At 46.9% G+C, this 20048-nt stretch overlaps 1 protein-coding gene and 1 long non-coding RNA gene across 2 annotated transcripts in view; one reads left to right on the top strand and one right to left on the bottom strand.

Moving 5' to 3' along the window:
- Positions 1-20048, top strand: part of LOC117523859 (glutamate receptor ionotropic, delta-1-like) — a 290124-nt gene that overhangs the window by 110315 nt on the left and 159761 nt on the right.
- LOC117523991 lies at positions 33-18250 on the bottom strand. The gene is made up of 3 exons (XR_004564667.1): positions 18240-18250; positions 13157-13159; positions 33-122 (listed from the first exon to the last, which is right to left on the bottom strand). It is a non-coding gene; the product is annotated as an uncharacterized LOC117523991 (long non-coding RNA).

Below are 20048 nucleotides of genomic sequence, written 5' to 3'. Positions count from 1 at the left end.
TACAGATTAATCATGAATGATTCAGGAATACAATACAAATAGGAAACAGATTCAAGGATTACAATTTGTACTTCAGAATAATTTGTTTCTTAAAAGTTGAAACATTCACCATAGATTACTTTCTAATGGGAACTGTGATGTCATTATGCATTGTGATATGTATCCAGTCTTGTATAAAGTACCTCAAAGTGATACTTGAGTGAAAGTACAAGTATCTTACCATAAAATTACTTTGGTAAAAGTTAAACTCTCCTTTAAAAATATTACTTGAGTAAAAGTCTTAAAGTATCTGACATTTACTGTACTTAAGTATCAAAAGTAAATTTCTTATATAAAATGTACTTTAAGTAAAAGTATCGAGTAAAAGTAAGATCCAAAATGAGTGGAGAGTGAAACAGCGACAGATAAAGAAAGCCAGCGTGGTGTCTGGAGAAACCAGGAGGGGGCCTTAGCCTCTATAAATGGCTGGATCCGTCTCTGGCGGAGCACTTGGTGTTGGTGTCAGGATGAGTGAGCAACAGGTGGATGTATATAGCTGTAAGTAAAGCTACCATTCTTTTTCTGAAGATGCAGTCTTTTTCCTGGAAGACCCACACACGCACTTTTCTGTTAAACACAACAGCCAGGCTCTTGTGAAACAGAACAGTGATTTATAGCTAGACATTTGTGCCAAATTTAAGGAAAAGTAAAAAAAACAAAAAAAAAAACAATGCAAGCGTCACCACCACCAACCACTGCCAAGCAACCACACGCAATGTTCTTTGCAATTTCGAATCCAAAACGTGGCTTTTACGCACCGCATCTCTGTAGAAATTTTAAATAAAATAAATGAAACGAAACAGCCACACTGGCCACTTTTGTCAGTACTAAGTGTATGTTAACTCCAGCGGGAGCCCATCCATGTATATGTGTGTGTGCGTCGGTGTGTGCACATTTGGAGACCAAAGCGCAGATGGACCCCTTTTCACCCTCCAGTCTCCTATCCTCAGCGGGGGTGCAGATTCAACTCATCACATTTTGTTTGTTTTTTTGTTTTTTTGTCTTTTAAACTTGTTTTATCTCAGACACAGTACTGATGCTGCAGTGCAATCAAATTTCTTTTACTTTTTTTATTGTAGTAACGAAAATGGTTCAGGGAAATGTATTGGGGTAAAAGTATACATTTTATTGAGGAAATGTAGTGAAGTAAAAGTGAAAGTTGCCAGAAATATAAATAACGAAGTAAAGTACAAATACGTCAAAATTCTACTTAAGTACAGTAACAAAATATTTCTACTTCATTACATTACAACACTGCATGTATCAAATCTGGATAGGTGTCTTGTCATATGTATTGTATCATGGAGCCAGTGTATCATTGCAATAATAATAGTAATAATAATAAAAGGAATTAAGATGAGCTTACCTGCCTGCAATTACACAGAGATACAGCTGGTACCCACCATACGACTGGAACACCGGCGCAGTGAACGCCTCCAGCCACATGTTACATGCTGTGCTGCTCGGAAAGGTCTGCAGATCTGCTAGTAGTTTTCTTGCCAATCACAGAAAAAGAAAAATGATAGCAAGAAGAGTTTGCTTGCCTGGACTCAAATTAATTTTCCTGACCTCCCGGATAGTGCGGAGGTGGTCGAAACAAGGTTAGGCAATAGCTGCTTGGCAAAAACTGTTGAGGTGCGCTGTTACTTGGCCCAGTGAGGTCAGTTAGTACATTTGAAATAGTAAATAAGTAAATTAATTTCTTAATTTACATGCACACATTTTAAAGAATGTAAAAAGTATGTACAAAGTACAGTTTCCACCATCCCAGTTTCACTGCCCATTGCAATGTTTTTTTCTTTAAATATTGTCATTTTCTAATAAAGTTGAAAATGCCCAACCTTATTATGAGTCATTCAATCTTGTGTTCGGACAATGTAATATAAACCTTCATTAGTTGCAGTGAGAAATAGTGCACCTTTTGCACATCTTTTGTGTAATGCACACTTTGTGACGTTGTACACAGTATACATTCTCAAATTTCAATTCGTATAATGAAGCTAATGTGCCGTCAAGTCTCCTAGAGGAAACATTAGCTATTCCACTCATGGCTGCATCATAAGCTTGTGGGAAGTTAACTGCATGCAGTCAGGAGCTAGCTGCCGCAGCACGGCACATGGGAGTCATGATTTGTATTTAAGGCCACATGTGTGTTCTGTTTTTGGGAAGGCCACCTGGTTGCGAATACAGGGAAGATGTAGTTTCAGGCATCAAATCATCACAAAGACTACACTTCAGTAACCTTTCCTCGTGGTTTCTCTAGCAGCTTGTGCAGCTTTTACTTTTTGTTTTAGTTTCTTAACATGTGTAGAAAGGTGTGTGCATTTGTCTGAATCACCCTAAAGGTGTTTTGGGTGCACTTGGCACTGCTGTGTTCATTGCTGTGTCGATGGAAGAAATGAAGTGGTCTGACCGTATGTTTCCACAGCAACAGTTGCATAGACAGGGTTTAGAGGGACTATTGTGAGCCTTTTATCACAGCCCTCATTACTACTCCCTGCTAAGGTCTTTACCCTGAAAGAATAAAAAAAAGGTGTGACAGCTACCGAAACCTTTTCATTCTCCAACATTTTCAAATTATGGGCAACACTAAGACTCTGTGAAAGCCACCAATTTCAAATCAATAGAACCCACTGGCTGCCAAGGACCCAGATGTGATTTGAAAACTGTAGACTGTTTCACACTGCACCACAACTTCAAACATAGGCTGGAATATTTTTGTTTTCATACCTACAATTAAGAGTGCTGTCATTTTGGTTCTTCCACTATTTTCTTTTGGTCTGTTTTTACCTCCTAAGATGGGTAATCTCTAATTACACAAACTTGAGGTTTTGACTTAAAACAACAATATGAAGGAAGAAGAAGAATTGCATTTTCCATCTAGCAGATGCTTAAAGTGCTTTACAGTGATGCCTCACATTTACTTCCCAGCCAAGGCTGGAACCCGTTTTTACAGCTGGGTGGACAGAGATAATGCACATTAAGTGTTTCCTCTGGATTCTGTAGCATGAAGATGATAATCATTTGTAACTTTGACAGTAAAGTCACATGTTTGTTTCTGTTAACACTTACACACTCATCCTTCTTCTTTGTCTTGCAGCTGCTCCTGTTAGGGCTCGCCATAGCAAATCAATTCTTTCCATCTCACCCTGTCCTCTATATGTCCCTCTGTCACACTAACCACCCGCATGTCTTCCCTTACCACATCTATAAACCTCCTCTTTGACCTCCCTCATCTCCTCCTGCCTGGTGGCTCCATGCTCAGCATCCTTCTCCCTATATAGATTAGAATAGAATAGAATAGAAACTTTATTGTCATTGCATATATATACATACAACGAAACTTGTCCTCTGCATTTAACCCATCCTAATCACAGTTAGACACAATCCAACCACTAGGAGCAGTGGGCAGCCACAGTCCAGCACCCGGGGACCAACTCCAGATGTAGACACTGCCTTGGTCAGGGGCAGAGAAGGAGCAGAGCCGAGATAGCATGTTTTTTGGTTGTGGGAGGAGTGCCCGGAGGAAACCCACACAGACAAATGGGAGAACATGCATATGGCACACAGAAAGACTTGGAATCAATCCCATGACCTTCTTGCTCCACCAGTGCTAACCACTAATCCACCATGCCACCCCAGGTCCCTCCTCTGCACATGTCCAAACCATTTCAGTCTCACCTCTCTGACCAGCCCAGTCTCATGTTCTTTTTGTGCTCCCGTTACAAAATGAATCAAAATTTAGTGACAGGGGTTTTTTTAAAAGGTTTTTTTTTTTTTTTACTCCCCCTCTAGCTGCCACCTTATCGTGGTGGGGGAGTTTGCGTACCCAGATGATCCTAGGAGCTATGTTGTCGGGGGCTTTATGCTCCCTGTAGGGTCTCCCAAGGCAAACAGGTCCTAGGTGACAGGTCAGACTAAGGGCATTTCAGAACCTCCATGACCAGTAAAAAATCAAGGAGCGAGACGTCGCCCGGTATGGCGGAGCTGGGGTCCCACCCTGAAGCCAGGCCTGGGGTTGGCGCTCGGGCCTTAGCCCATGGGGCCCGGCCGGGCTCAGCCCGAAAGAGCGACGTGGGCCCACTCTCCTGTGGGTTCACCACCTGCAGAGGGGGCCATGGGGGTCGGGTGCAGAGAGGATTGGGTGTCGGTCGAGGGCGGGTGGCCCAGCGGCCCGGTCCATGCTCACAGCCCCTGGCTGTTGGGACATGGAATGTCACCTCGCTAGGTGGGAAGGAGCCTGAGCTTGTGCAGGAGGTTGAGAGATACCGACTAGAGATAGTCAGGCTCACCTCCACGCACAGCTTGGGCTCTGGTACCCAACTCCTGGAGAGGGGCTGGATGCTTCATTTTTCTGGCGTTGCCCATGGAGAGAGGCGGAGAGCTGGGGTCGCATTGCTTATTGCTCCTCAGCTCAGTCGCCATGTGTTGGAGTTCACTCCAGTGAACGAGAGTGTAGCGTCCCTACGCCTTCGGGTCAGGGACAGGTCTCTCACCGTTGTCTCGGCCCATGGGCCGAGCAGCAGTGTAGAGTACCCGACTTTCCTGGAGTCCCTGGCAGGGGTACTAGATAGTGCTCCGACTGGGGACTCCATTGTTCTCCTGGGGGATTTCAATGCCCACATGGGCGGCAACAGTGAGACCTGGAGGGGGGTGATCGGGAAGCACGGCCTACCCGATCTGAACCTGAGTGGTGTTCAGTTGTTGGACTTCTGTGCTAGTCACAGTTTGTCCATCACGAACACCATGTTCGAGCACAAGGGTGTCCATAAGTGCACATGGCACCAGGACACCCTGAGCCGGAGGTCGATGATCGACTTTGTAGTCGTATCATCTGACCTTCGGCCACGTGTCTCGGACACTTGAGTGAAGAGAGGGGCAGAGCTGTCGACCGATCACCACCTGGTGGTGAGTTGGATCCGCTGGGAGGGGATGAAGCCGGTCAGACCTGGCAGGCCCAAACGTATCGTGAGGGTCTGCTGGGAACCACTGGCGGAACCCTCTGTCAGCGAGGTCTTCAACTCCCACCTCCGGGAGAGCTTCTGCCAGATCCCGGGGGAGGTTGGAGACATGGAGTCCGAGTGGACCATGTTCTCCACCTCCATTGTCGATGCGGCTGCTCGTAGCTGTGGTTGCAAGGTCTCTGGTGCCTGTCGCGGCGGCAATCCCCGAACCCGGCGGTGGACACCGGAAGTAAGGGATGCCGTCAAGCTGAAGAAGGAGTCCTACTTATCTTTGTTGGTAGGTGGGACCCCAGAGGCAGCTGACAGGTACCGGCAGGCCAAGCGTGCTGCAGCACGTGCGGTCGCAGAGGCAAAAACTCGGGTCTGGGAGGAGTTCGGGAAGGCTATGGAGGAGGACTATCGGTCGGCCTCGAAGAGATTCTGGCAAACCGTCCGATGCCTCAGGAGGCGGAAGCAGCTCTCCACTAGCACTGTTTACGGTGCGGGTGGGGAGCTGTTGACCCTGACTGGGGATGTTGTCGGGCGGTGGAAGGAGTACTTCGAGTATCTCCTCAATCCCATCGTCACGTCTTCCAAAGAGGAAGCAGAGACTGGGGACTCAGAGGTGGACTCATCCATTACCCAGGCCGAAGTCACTGAGGTGGTTAGAAAGCTCCTCCGTGGCAAGGCTCCTGGGGTGGAAGAAATCCGTCCTGAGTACCTTAAGTCTCTGGATGTTGTGGGACTGTCTTGGCTGACATGCCTCTGCAACATCGCGTGGCGATCGGGGACAGTGCCTCTGGATTGGCAGACCAGAGTGGTGGTCCCTCTGTTTAAGAAGGGGGGCCAGAGGGTGTGTTCCAACTATAGGGGGATCACACTCCTCAGCCTCCCCGGTAAGGTCTATTCCAGAGTACTGGAGAGGAGAATTCGACCGATGGTTGAACCTCGGATTCAGGAGGCGCAGTGTAGTTTTCGTCCTGGTCGCGGCACACTGGACCAGCTCTACACGCTCCATCGGGTGCTTGAGGGTTCATGGGAGTTCGCCCAACCAGTCCACATGTGTTTTGTGGATCTGGAGAAGGTGTTCGACCGTGTCCCTCGGGGCACCCTGTGGGGAGTGCTCTGGGTAGTACGGGGTCCGGGGTCCTTTGCTAAGCGCTATCCGGTCCCTGTACGACCGCAGCAGGAGCTTGGTTCGCATTGCTGGTAGTAAGTCAAACCTGTTTCCAGGGCACGTTGGCCTCCGCCAGGGCTGCCCTTTGTCACCAGCACAGGTTTTACGCCAGATGTCCTTCCTGATGCAACTCCAGTTTTAACTGGAGAAACACACACAGCCGCTGGTGTTCCAAAGAGGTCTCCCATCCAAGTACTAACCAGATCCTACACTACAGGCTTAGACAGAGCAGACCAGCTGCTTAGTCTGTATGTATATTTCTTAATATTTATTATTCATTTAATAGTATCTATAATGTGGATGTAAAGTACACTTTAATTTGTTCATTTAATTATTTATGTATATCTTTAACTTCATCTGATTTTGTCGTACTAAACCTTTTTAGAGATCTCCAACATATAAAAATTGTGCATCTTCAGGACTGTTTTCAGGGTTTAAAAACAAAAACCAAAAAAAACAAGCCAAACCTAAATTTTAATAATAAAAGTCAGCTGTTCGTGGTAGCTTCAGCTAAATGCTTCAGCAGTTTCTTGGTTCTGCATTATCATAGTGAACATTTCAGTTAGCAGATTAGCAGTTATCAAACCTAAGGGCCCCTTCACACATAACACGATTGAAGCCAACGAGTGCACGAAGGAGTGCGTGTGCTCCTTCAACCCCCCTCTTGGCAGGTGTCAGCCAAATTCCATTTACCACACACGAACATCTAACACCGCTCGCTGCACACTTAGAAAAGGTGGGGCTATTCACACATCTGCTATGATAGTAGACAGCAGGTGATCACATTCGACCTGTCTGTGAAAATTGTCAAAATGCATCACTTGTATGACATCACCTAGTAACACACATGGGTGTAACTGTGCCGACCCCCACCCCCCACCAACACACACGCACACACACACGCACACACACACACACACACACACACACACACAAACACACACACACACCATGAATCTAACATTGTCAGCTGTGGCTGAAGGTCCCGGAGTGCGGTCTCTGTCCAGCGCAGTGCGCTGTTGGACCAGCTGACCGCTGTGTCCTGCAGCTCAGCTGGAGAACATGCAGTGCACATGTGTGGGTGGGCGCTCACACCCTCATGAGGACTGGCCAGTGTCTGAGGGCACGGTACGGTATGAAGCCGCCCGGCTGGCTGATGTCACTTTCACCACGTAAATTGTAGTTTACTTGACAGACAGAGTGGAAATAAAACAAATAAGGGTGAAGGCGTGGACTCATTCTTGTGTGATTGCTTTGCTCATATGCTTTGCTGTGGACATACTCCGCCTGTCAGCTGACCACTGACTGTCAGCTGGACGTGACAGTGCACGCAAGGTGTCAAATTAAAAACATAGACATCAGACAGATGCAGGACAAGCACATAATAATACATACATAACATTGAAATCACAGGACAAAGCAACAGAGAGTGAGCCTTTTTGTTCTTTGAGCTGCGAGGCCTGCTGACAGAGGTGGGGATGTCCCCCTGCGATGCGCAGCTGTTCAGATATCTGTGCTTGCAAGTCACAGCTCAGGAACACCTGCACTGGCTTGTAGGATATTAAGTCGCATAACGACAGTGTGAAGCACGGACGTTGACATGCTGTCCTCGCGTGGAAATAAATTAAAACACATATTGCTTCAGCTGACCTCTGCATCAGCACACCACAAAGCTGGTGAATATCGTGCCATGCAGGAAATCACCCCGTGAGACGCGTGTCACTATGGTCATAATTAAAACACAGATCACATTTGTAGCAGATGTGCGCTGGCCACGCCATGTCGGCTGCATGCGTTCGCAACGCGAAAGCCGGCTCTTAATGACACGGGAGCAGGCCGGCTCAAGCGCATCAGGTAAGTCATGTAAAACATGAAAGCGAGAACACTAATCCAGGTCATTTCATTACTTCCTGGTTTGCGTCTAGGCAGAGGCTAAATCTGCTCTTTATAACAGGAGTTAAATAAATTGTGGTGTGTTATTAATTTTTCCCTCCACTGCTGTGTGTGTGACTTTCCACGTGCTTGCACTGGGTTTGTGCATGTGAACACAAACATGCATGGAACCGTTGCCGCGGTATCGTGCACGCCTGTCAGACTGTGCATCCCTCTCCACAGCAAGTGGAATGTTTCATGTTTCCCCATTTTGTTTTTAGTTTGCGGATTTTCTTCCGGTTTCTGTATCTTTTGTGTTATGTGTGAAGGGGCCCCTAACTATTACGTTACCTCTGCCATCATTGGAGATTTGTCTCTTCTGGGTTTAAGCTTTCAATCAGTGTTTCCGATATTGTTAAAAATCACTTTTCATTGTTGTTTTCTTCATCTACTTATTTATGGAGTTGGTATTTTAGAAACATTCATGGTTTCACGCAGACATCACTTTCTGTTAGCACTCAGTAGGCTGGTGTCTTGGTAACTGAGGCCTGCAGAGGGTATTATTATGCTAGAGGGCTGTCTGAAGTAGGTGATTGAAGCACTAAATCTGGAGAAATACAGGATGTGTTATGAATATGCACAGACTTTTCTTTTAGAGCCCTAAGGCATTATGAGTGCAAATTAGAATTTATACATTTTCACATGTATGCACACTGCATACATGGTGGCAACTGGGTGGACAATGGTCAAGACTTGATTGTCTTATTTACTATACAGTACCATACTGTTTGTTTTGTTAATAACTGATGTAAACGAAACCTAAGACATATTCAGTGACTTGGAAATGTTCATGAAAAAAGTCATGCCTTAATTTTTTTTAAGAAACATGGCTATAAAAGTGTTGCTTTATATGAAAAGTAATACTTAATAATATATATATATTATTATTATTATTATTATTTTATTTTATATATTTTTTTGTCCAATTTCTTATTGGCTATGAAAATTGAGGCATTACATATAAAAAAAATTAGCAGTAATTCCAATATGAGTTTAGACTTTTTAATTTATTTATTTGAGAAACAATTCTCCTCTACTCCTCCCAGGTCATTGACCCAAATTCCACCAAACTTTAAAGCATTTTATTTTCACAAAGATAAATGTCATTGTGGTCAGAGGTCCAAATTTTGACTGTAACTCCAATGTCCGCTAAACTAGGCATGCATATGGAGGTGGGGTTCTGGAATTGCCCAAGTCAGAACAAATTTAATGGTGAATCAATCGATTTAAGATCATTGTGGTGTATTCTCCGTGAATGTGGAGGATGCTGTCAAACTTTGGACATATTCAAAGAATACATTGTGAAGATGTGGTCAAGTCAGAACTCAAGAAGAAAATAATAAGGATGTAGTAACTACTGCATTGATGTATTAACAACATAATTAAACCTTGTAGGGACTTCACTGATGTAGTACAAGTGTAGCACGGACAGGCTCTCCTAGCAGCAGTCTGTGGACTGCTTTGTGCAATGTGTCAGTTGCTGTCCATGGTGCTGAAACACAGCCAATAAGTAAATGAATACATTCTCGACTACTTCTTTGTACAAATCAATGCTTCAAAGCATCCACACAGAGCATAGTTGAGTGTGTTTAATAGAGACAGGTATATTTGGCAGGAAAGCTGTTTCTCTGACTATACTGTTGAACATAAATGTGAACACAAGAAAACATGCAGAACGAATGAAAAAGATTTTGATAAGGATAGGACGGACGCAGTGACATGTAGTGCAACATGACTGTTTGTAGTAAGAACGTAAGAATCAAATGGATATGGCATGCGTGTGTTTATTAGTTTATTTATTGGTTATGTAAAGTGATAGATTTTAATACGAGACATATATTGTTGAGGCTTACTGGACAGTATTATGACATCAAGTAAATCATGCATTACTTTTTGATGAAGTCATCAAAAACTGATATCAGTGAGTCAGCTTTGTTACACCACCACTCAGTGAAGAAATTTTTCTTTTTTTTTTTTTTTTTGGTTGAAAACAATGTGAGGCTGCAGGCTGCTATTGTATTTAGATCATTATCTAAATTATAATCTGCAGGGTGAAGGTGGGCTTCATTTGCATGATCCTACAAACAGTGTAATTTCTGGAAATGACAAAGGTGTGATCAGATAAACTGACAGATAAGTTGACATAGACAGATAAAGTCCATGTGCATGTGTATATATTGTTGTGTGGGCCGCCAGAAGAGGAGGTACTGCTGGCCCACCACCACAGGGCGCCCTGCCTGAAGTGCGGGCTTCAGGCACGAGAGGGCGCTGCCGCCATGGACACAACCGGGAGTGACAGCTGTCACACATCAACTCGTGACAGCTGTCACCCATCTTCATTTCATCACTCCATAAAAGCCGGATGTCATCTCCACCTCGCTGCCAAGATATCATCTACCTGTAGAGGTAACGACTCTCAGCCGTTCGTGTGCTTACACATAAGTCTTTTTTCTGTACGTGTTTTGCAGGAGTACCTGTTTAATCTCAGGAGAGCAGGAGCTGGTGATTGGGAGCTAGGACTGCATTCCTTTTCCCCCTGAGAGATAACTGCATTACTCTGCATGTTCTTGTATTAGAGGTGGAGATGATATTTCCACCATTGTTGTTACTGGGTGTGCACGCACCCACCTCTTACTGTTTTTGCTCCTCACCAGCAGTACCAGATCCGACATCCGGAGACTGTGGCCACCTGGGAATTCGGGACTTGGCAGCTCCAGTATTCTCCAGGTTTGGTGGCGGAGGAAATCGTGTGGTTCCAATTCTTCTCAGGACAGACGTCTTCTATCCTCGAGCCTGCCCACACGTCACCTTTCTAGATTGACTGTTTGCATAAATTCTGTAATCATCTGTGTTCTGGTTGTGCTTGTTTCTCAACAGTAAAGTGTTCATATTTGACTCTTTCATTGTCCGTTCATTTACACCCCCTGTTGTGGGTCCGTGTCACTACACTTTCCCAACAGGATATCTCGGCCAATGTCATGGATCCCGAGGGGCGTCAACCATCTGTTGGACAACCAATAAAAGAGCAGGGTGCACAGGCGTCTGCAGGAGGCGTAATTGGTGAGTTGCAGCAAATCCTCACCGCCTCACCGCTTGGTTGGATTTGATGACCGAGCAAAACGTCATCCTTAATCGCAGGATGGAGGCTCTCACCGCGCAGGTGGAAACGCGCGCTCAGGGCGCTGCTGCAGCTCCTCCTCCTGCCGACCCAGTGCAGAATATAGACGTTCCTCTGGTCGTTCAACGACCCCCCCCCCCCACCATCCCCTGAAGCATACATAAGTCCCCCAGAGCCGTACGGAGGTTGTGTGGAGACGTGCAAGGACTTTCTGATGCAGTGTTCACTCGTCTTCGCACAACGTCCCGTAATGTATGCATCTGACGCCAGTAAGGTGGCTTATGTAATCAACTTGCTTCGAGGTGAGGCACGCGCTTGGGCTACATCGCTTTGGGAGCAAAATTCACGGCTCCTTACCACGTATACTGGGTTTGTGAGGGAGTTCAAAACGGTTTTTGATCACCCTAACAGAGGAGAGACTGCTTCAATGCGACAGGGGCGCCGGAGTGCAGCCAAATATGCAGTCGACTTCCGCATCGCGGCTGCGAGGTCCGGCTGGAATAACGCTGCGCTCCGCGCCGCCTTCATAAACGGACTGTCGTCGGTCCTGAAGGAGCACCTGGTAGCCAAGGAGGAATCATGGGATTTAGATGGGCTTATTGATCTCGTTATACGGTTAGACAATCGGTTAGAAGAACACCGTCGGGAGCGAGACGAAGGACGTGGCCGGGCACGCGCCGTCCCTCTCCCTTCCGGGTCTGAAAAGGTTCCGCCCTCCCCACGCTCCACAGCCTCAACGCTCCGTGGGGCTACAGCTCCCCCTGCTGACGAAGCTATGGACACGAGCAGGGCCACATTTAGACCACCTAACAGACAGAGGAGGCTGGCCCGCGGGGAGTGCTTTGTCTGCGGCTCGAGTGAGCATCAGCTAAGAGACTGCCCCAATCAGTTAAACAACAACACCCGCCCCTAGAAACTGGGCTTAGGGTGGGCCAAGACATTCACGTGGGACATGCACATATTTCCACACGACTCCCAGTTACAATCCTGAGCGGGGATTTAACCCTTCAAGCCCCAGCACTGGTGGACACGGGGTCAGAAGGGAATCTGCTAGACAGCAGATGGGCTAGGGAGGTAGGGCTCCCTCTGGTGGCGCTCCCTTCGCCATTGCAGGTGCGGGCACTAGATGGCACCCTTCTCCCTTTGATCACACACAAGACACAACCAGTAACTCTGGTGGTGTCTGGAAATCATTGGGAGGAGATCGAGTTTTTTGTGACTCCTTCTACCTCCCGCGTGATTTTGGGTTTCCCGTGGATGTTGAAACACAATCCCCGGATTGATTGGCCGTCTGGGGTGGTGGTGCAATGGAGCGAAACCTGCCATCGGGTGTGTTTAGGATCCTCGGTTCCTCCCAGTTTACATGCTAAGGAGGAGGTCAAAGTCCCTCCCAATCTGACAGCTGTGCCGGTTGAGTACCATGATCTGGCTGACGTCTTCAGCAAGGATCTGGCACTCACCCTTCCCCCGTACCGTCCGTATGATTGTGCCATAGATTTGATTCCGGGCGTTGAGTTCCCGTCCAGCAGGCTGTACAACCTCTCACGACCTGAGCGCGAATCAATGGAGACCTATATCCGGGACTCGTTAGCTGCCGGGCTGATCCGGAACTCCACCTCCCCGATGGGTGCAGGTTTCTTTTTTGTGGGCAAGAAAGACGGCAGACTCCGTCCATGCATTGATTACAGGGGGCTGAATGAGATTACGGTTCGCAATCGATACCCGTTGCCCCTGTTAGATTCAGTGTTCACGCCCCTGCATGGAGCCCCAATCTTCACTAAACGGGATCTTAGGAATGCATACCACCTGGCTCGGTTCCGGAAGGGAGACGAGTGGAAGACGGCATTTAACACCCCGTTAGGTCATTTTGAGTACCTGGTCATGCCGTTCGGCCTCACTAACGCCCCCGCGACGTTCCAAGCTTTGGTTAATGACGTCTTGCGGGACTTCCTGCACCGATTCGTCTTCGTATATCTGGACAATATACTCATTTTTCTCCGGACCCTGAGACTCATGTCCAGCATGTACGTCAGGTCCTGCAGTGGTTGTTGGAGAACCGGCTGTTTGTGAAGGGCGAGAAGTGTGAGTTTCACTGCACCTCTTTGTCCTTCCTGGGGTTTATCATCTCCTCCAACTCCGTCGCTCCTGATCCGGCCAAGGTTGCGGCGGTGAGAGATTGGCCCCAACCAACAAGCCATAGGAAGCTGCAACAGTTCCTCGGCTTTGCAAATTTCTACAGGAGGTTCATTAAGGGCTATAGTCAGGTAGTTAGCCCCCTGACAGCCCTGACCTCTCCAAAAGTCCCCTTCACCTGGTCAGATCGGTGCGAAGCCGCATTCAGGGAGTTGAAACGACGGTTCTCGACTGCACCAGTTCTGGTGCAGCCCAACCCTGGCCGCCAGTTTGTGGTTGAGGTGGACACCTCTGACTCAGGGATAGGAGCCGTGCTATCCCAGAGCGGAGAGACCGACAAGGTTCTTCACCCGTGTGCCTATTTTTCCTGCAGGTTGACCCCGGCTGAACGGAACTATGACGTCGGCAACCGAGAGCTCCTTGCGGTGAAAGAGGCTCTTTAGGAGTGGAGACATCTGTTGGAGGGAGCGTCCGTGCCATTCATGGTTTTCACTGACCACCGGAACCTGGAGTATATCAGGACCGCCAAGCGGTTGAACCCCAGGCAAGCCCGCTGGTCACTGTTCTTCGGGCGTTTTGACTTCCGGATCACCTATTGCCCCGGGACCAAGAACCAAAGATCAGATGCCTTGTCCCGGGTACACAAAGACGAAGTCAAAACCGAGCTGTCAGATCCACCGGAGACCATCATTCCGGAGTCCACTGTCGTGGCCACCCTCACCTGGGACGTGGAGAAGACCATCCGGGAGGCCCTGTCACGGAGCCCGGACCCCGGAACTGGACCAAAGAACCGTTTATATGTCCCACCAGAGGCCAGAGCTGTAGTCTTGGACTTCTGTCACGGGTCCAAGCTCTCCTGTCATCCAGGGGTCCGTAGGACCGTGGCAGTTGTCCGGCAGCGCTTCTGGTGGGCATCTATGGAGGCCGACGTCCGGGAATATGTCCAGGCCTGCACCACCTGTGCCAGGGGCAAGGCAGACCACTCCAAGACACAAGGACTTCTGCAACCTCTTCCAGTGCCTCGTCGCCCCTGGTCTCACATTGGCCTGGACTTTGTCACGGGCCTCCTGCCGTCCCAGGGCATGACGACCATTTTCACGATAGTGGACCGTTTCTCCAAGGCGGCCCACTTGGTGGCCCTCCCGAAGCTCCCTACGGCCCAGGAGACAGCGGACCTCCTGGTCCGCCACATCGTGCGTCTGCATGGGATACCAACGGACATTGTCTCGGACCGTGGTCATCAGTTCTCCTCACAGGTTTGGAGGAGTTTCTGCAGAAAACTGGGGGCCAACGTGAGCCTGTCGTCCGGGTATCACCCTCAGACGAATGGACAGGCAGAGCGGGCCAACCAAGAACTTGAACAGGCCCTCCGCTGTGTTACATCCACGCACCCGTCGGCCTGGAGTCACCATCTGGCCTGGATCAAGTACGCCCATAACAGCCAGGTGTCCTCTGCCACCAGCCTCTCCCCGTTTGAGGTGTGTCTGGGGTACCAGCCCCCATTGTTCCCCGTGGTGGAGGGAGAGGTCGGTGTGCCCTCGGTCCAGGCCCACCTGCGAAGATGCTGTCGGGTGTGGCGCACCGCCCGTTCTGCCTTGTTGCAGGCCCGGACGAGGGCTAAGGCCCATGCAGACCGCCGGCGTTCCCCAGCCCCTGCTTACCAGCCCGGGCAGGAGGTATGGCTTTCAACGAAGGACATCCCCTTACAAGTGGACTCCCCAAAGTTGAAGGAACGATACATCGGGTCGTTTAGGATCCTTAAAGTGCTCAGCCCGGCTACAGCTGCCGGCTTCACTGCGGATCCACCCGGTCTTTCATGTCTCCCGCATCAAGCCATACCACACCTCGACCCTCTGCACTCCTGGACTGGCGCTGCCTCCTGCCCGGATCATCGACGGGGAGCCTGCATGGATGGTTCGCAGGCTCCTGGACGTCCGTCGGAAGGGCCGGGGGTTTCAGTATTTGGTGGACTGGGAGGGGTATGGACCAGAAGAACGCTCCTGGGTGAAGAGGAGCTTCATCCTGAACCCGGACCTCCTGGCCGACTTCTACCAACGTCACCCGGACAAGCCTGGTCGGGCGCCAGGAGGCGCCCGTTGGGGGGGTCCTGTTGTGTGGGCCACCAGAAGAGGAGGTACTGCTGGCCCACCACCAGAGGGCACCCTGCCTGAAGTGCGGGCTTCAGGCACGAGAGAGCGCTGCCGCCATGGACACAACCGGGAGGGACAGCTGTCACCCATCTTCATTTCATCACTCCATAAAAGCCGGATGTCATCTCCACCTCGCTGCCGAGATATCATCTACCTGTAGAGGTAACGACTCTCAGCCGTTCGTGTGCTTACACATAAGTCTTTTTTCTGTACGTGTTTTGCAAGAGTACCTGTTTAATCTCAGGACAGCAGGAGCTGGTGATTGGGAGCTAGGACTGCATTCCTTTTCCCCCTGAGAGATAACTGCAGTACTCTGCATGTTCTTGTATTAGAGGTGGAGGTGATATTTCCACCATTGTTGTTACTGGGTGTGCACGCACCCACCTCTTACTGTTTTTGCTCCTCACCAGCAGTACCAGATCCGACATCCGGAGACTGTGGCCACCTGGGAACTCAGGACTTGGCGGCTCCAGTATTCTCCAGGTTCGGAAATCGTGTGGTTCCGATTCTTCTCAGGACAGACGTCTTCTATCCTCAAGCCTGCCCACACGTCACCTTTCTAGATTGACTGTTTGCATAAATTCTGTAATCATCTGTGTTCTGGTTGTGCTTGTTTCACAACAGTAAAGTGTTCATATTCGACTCTTCATTGTCCGTTCATTTACGCCCCCTGTTGTGGGTCCGTGTCACTACACTTTCCCAACATATATTGTATAACCAAAGCCTTGAACCTTCTTTTCAATTTTATTTCTTTGTTGCTACATTGACACCAAATTTGCAAAAGGAAGCCTGACCTCACCTCACGATATCCATTATACAACAGAAGCAATCAGAGCATCAAACCATAGTAATATTAATTATCATTATTCACTTCATAAGTGTCACTATAACTAAAATCGGAAGTATTTTATGCAAATATAGGATTAATTAAACTATTAAAGTAATTTTACAAGATCTTGCAGACATTAAGAACAGCTGGAAGACAACGTAAAAGATTAGAACGTTGAAAAAATTAAAGCTCCAGATTGATTTCTAATTAATAAAAACACAGTGACTTTAATTATCAGCAATGTTTTCATTAGATTGCTTTTAATGAGAGCCACAAGCAATTTGCCTGCTGTATCTAAGAATTATGTAAAAGTCCTAAGTTACAATAGATGGAGGATCTCTGACAGAAAGCTTTCTTCAGGCAGGTTTTTTAACACCACAGACTAGTGAGTCCCAGCGTACTGCAAGTGAGACATTAGAAGTCATTAAAAAAGAAAATGTCTTCACATTAAAGATTGAGAATATGATCTGAAGTAACATAACATTATTACTTAAATACTTAATGAATACTTAAATTATTAAATTAGAAATGATTGTGATTAAAGGATTTGTTGGGCTGTTGAAGATTTTCAAATTACAAAGTGTACTGTGTTGTTCTTAAGGGCCCCTTCCAAGCTCATGTGGGTGACGTGATCTCCCGCTGCATTTTATGAGCTGACAGTCCATTTCACCTGGGGTAGTCTGTCAATGTGTGCAGCATGCAAGTGTGCTGCAGCCCATGGGCAACAGCGATATATGTTTTTATGTATGTCCACGTAAGGACAGCAAGCAGACACACACGCGTCACAGTGGGCAGTTGTTAGTTCATGTCTGTCCAAACACGGTACGTGATCTCCAGCTGGGACGTCCAGAACCAGAGATCTTTACAGCCACTCCTGTCAGTGGACACACCCTCTGTCAGTTCAGCGCACACACCGTGTCACTGTGTCTGTTTGCAAAGCCACAGTCATGGGGGCACATAGACAAATTTCACATCCAGCTCGAAAGTGATCATCTGCTGACAGCTGTTGTGTTAATAGTGCAACTGGCCACACAATTTCTAAGTGCCAAGCGAGCATTGTTAGATGTTCATTTGTGCCACCTGGAATTTGGCCATCACCTGCTGCGAGAGGGTTCAATGGGCTCTCACAGCGCACACTGTCTTTCAGCCACTAGTGTGCGCAAATATTTGTAGCAACAGGTGTACGAGCTGTTGGAGGCAGCTACGATTTTACACATATTGTGTACAATTCTTGCTTCATGCGCAGTTCGGCCACATTCATACTATGTGTGAAGGGGCCCTAAGTTTGGAAATGATTGCCATAGGCTCTCATATCTATTATGAAAAATTCTGAAGATTCCTATGACTTTGTGTCTGATATTTACCACAAATAGATATTATAGCCTAGAACTGAGAGTTGGACAATGAAATTCCACATTTGTCCACTTGCATCTGTGTCCTTGCATAAAACACTTCATCTGCATCATTTTGGTCCTCCCAGCTGTAAAGGGGTACAGGCCTTTGCTGGGGTGATAACCTGCAATGGACTGTTGTCCCATCCACTGGGAGTCATAAACTCTCACCCACCTTTAATGATTGCTTTATTTGTGAGAAATACTTTTCTAAAAAACACTATAAGGAGTTTATCGATGAGGGCCTATAGCTAATAGGTATATATATATATATATATATATGTGTGTGTGTGTGTGTGTGTGTGTGTACACTCAACAAAAATATAAACGCAACACTTTTGGTTTTGCTCCCATTTTGTATGAGATGAACTCAAAGATCTAAAACTTTTTCCACATACACAATATCACCATTTCCCTCAAATATTGTTCACAAACCAGTCTAAATCTGTGATAGTGAGCACTTCTCCTTTGCTGAGATAATCCATCCCACCTCACAGGTGTGCCATACCAAGATGCTGATTAGACACCATGATTAGTGCACAGGTGTGCCTTAGACTGCCCACTTTTGGAGCAAAACCAAAAGTGTTGCGTTTATATTTTTGTTGAGTATATGTATGTATGTGTGTGTATACATATATTTCATTTCTTAATTCTATATATATTAATTGCAAACTATGTTTTATATGATTGATTGAAAAAGGTGGACTTTTTCTTTCATGCATAATAAGACCTTATGCATGCCGAATATCAGGAGGGTAAATATTTAATATTTAATGTAAAAAGTGTGTGTAATGTGTGTATACTAATCAGTCAGCCTTTGCTTTGCTTTTAAACACTGCAAACATCATTTTGAACCACATAACTGCATTGAAAAAACATAATGTTAACCATAATTACAATTGTCTTTTCACATTTTCACATTCATGACACTCCTCTTCTCTCCTTTGAAGCTGGCCCAGAGTTCTCCCCACCTTTTCCCACATCCTTCTAGCTGCAGTTGCATTCAGTGTCCTTCCACTTGTCATGCTTTTCATTTGGACTCTGCATTCACCAGTTTTCTTTGTGGCACTGCTGCTGTATTAGAACATGCCTGGGGTAGTTCGCCTCTCTGATCAGAGATCTTACTGTCGCCACCCCTCGGCTGCATTCACAGTATAGAATATTTCTCAGATGTCACTCTAGGCTCTTCTTGATGCCTCCTTCACCAAAATCGTGTTGCTCTCCGGAGGTTCACAGTTGCATCATCTCCTGGAGTGAATGCAGCAGAAAACATAAAACTGAAATCAGTCTGCCTGGATGTTGATAATGTGGCTTTTGTGGTTTTGTGTGATATGTTCTCAGCAAAAGCCGGAAAGCTCTTACTTCGTTCCACTCAAACAGTTTTGTGTGTGATTAGAAAAGGCCTGATTAGGCAAAATAATGCAGGAATTGTACTGGGACACAAGGGGTTTTTGTATGTAAGCACTGATTGCCTCGTATCCTAATGAGGAATTCCCTCAAGCATTGTAAGCGCTGGAGGTTTTGTGATGTTTTGGAGATTTTAGCATCCAAGCCCCTTCCAATTAAAATCTTAATTCCTATTTTGAATAGAAACAAAAGCAGTTAGTACCATTTATTTATTAGACGGAAAGCAAAGAAGCCATTGATGGTCAAAAACTGCTCCTTGAGTAGTCTCGGGGTTGAACAACGGCAGTGATTGACTTTCAGCCTGTGTGATCGACGATGGATTACTTCAGTATTCAACTTGTTCAAGCAGAACATCACCACATCAACATGCCGATACAATTAAGTGTGGTTTTCATCAGGGAGGTCACACAGAAACTCATAAGTCTCACTGAGCGCTAAGCTTAACGAGGACTTATGTCTTGAGCGACTAAAGTTGTCAGTATGCACTTGTGCTGTGAACTGTTTCTGAACCTCTCATGAGGTGGGTTCTGTTGTGCTCAAGGCGTCAACAAAGCACTGCTTCCCAGCTGGCACACGTTAACCCTCAGTACACTTTTCGACTTTGCTTTTTACCATTGTGTCTTCTGACAGATTTACTCTGGGGAAATGAACATATTTCAAAGAGACGTCATCTCTTTTGAATGTCAAAGTTGCTCTTCAAAGCAGACAATAGTTACTGATGTCAGATGACATTTGCCATCTAACATATTGTATATTGTCTTTGTCTGAATGAATTGATTACTTACATGAAAAGAATATGACTGTTCTTTTTGCTTTTTGGATATATGGTGGATTGTGGTGGCTGTGGTTATTCTCTACCAAACGTGGAAGGATGTTGTGGTTTCACAGTTGTCCATATGTCCAATACCGGTGTCACAGACCGAACGGTC

This window comes from Thalassophryne amazonica, chromosome 13 (assembly GCF_902500255.1).
Source record: "Thalassophryne amazonica chromosome 13, fThaAma1.1, whole genome shotgun sequence".
Classification (NCBI taxonomy): Eukaryota; Metazoa; Chordata; class Actinopteri; order Batrachoidiformes; family Batrachoididae; genus Thalassophryne; species Thalassophryne amazonica.
The sequence above is the reverse complement of the archived record's forward strand: the minus strand, read 5'-3'. Positions and strand labels throughout refer to the sequence as shown.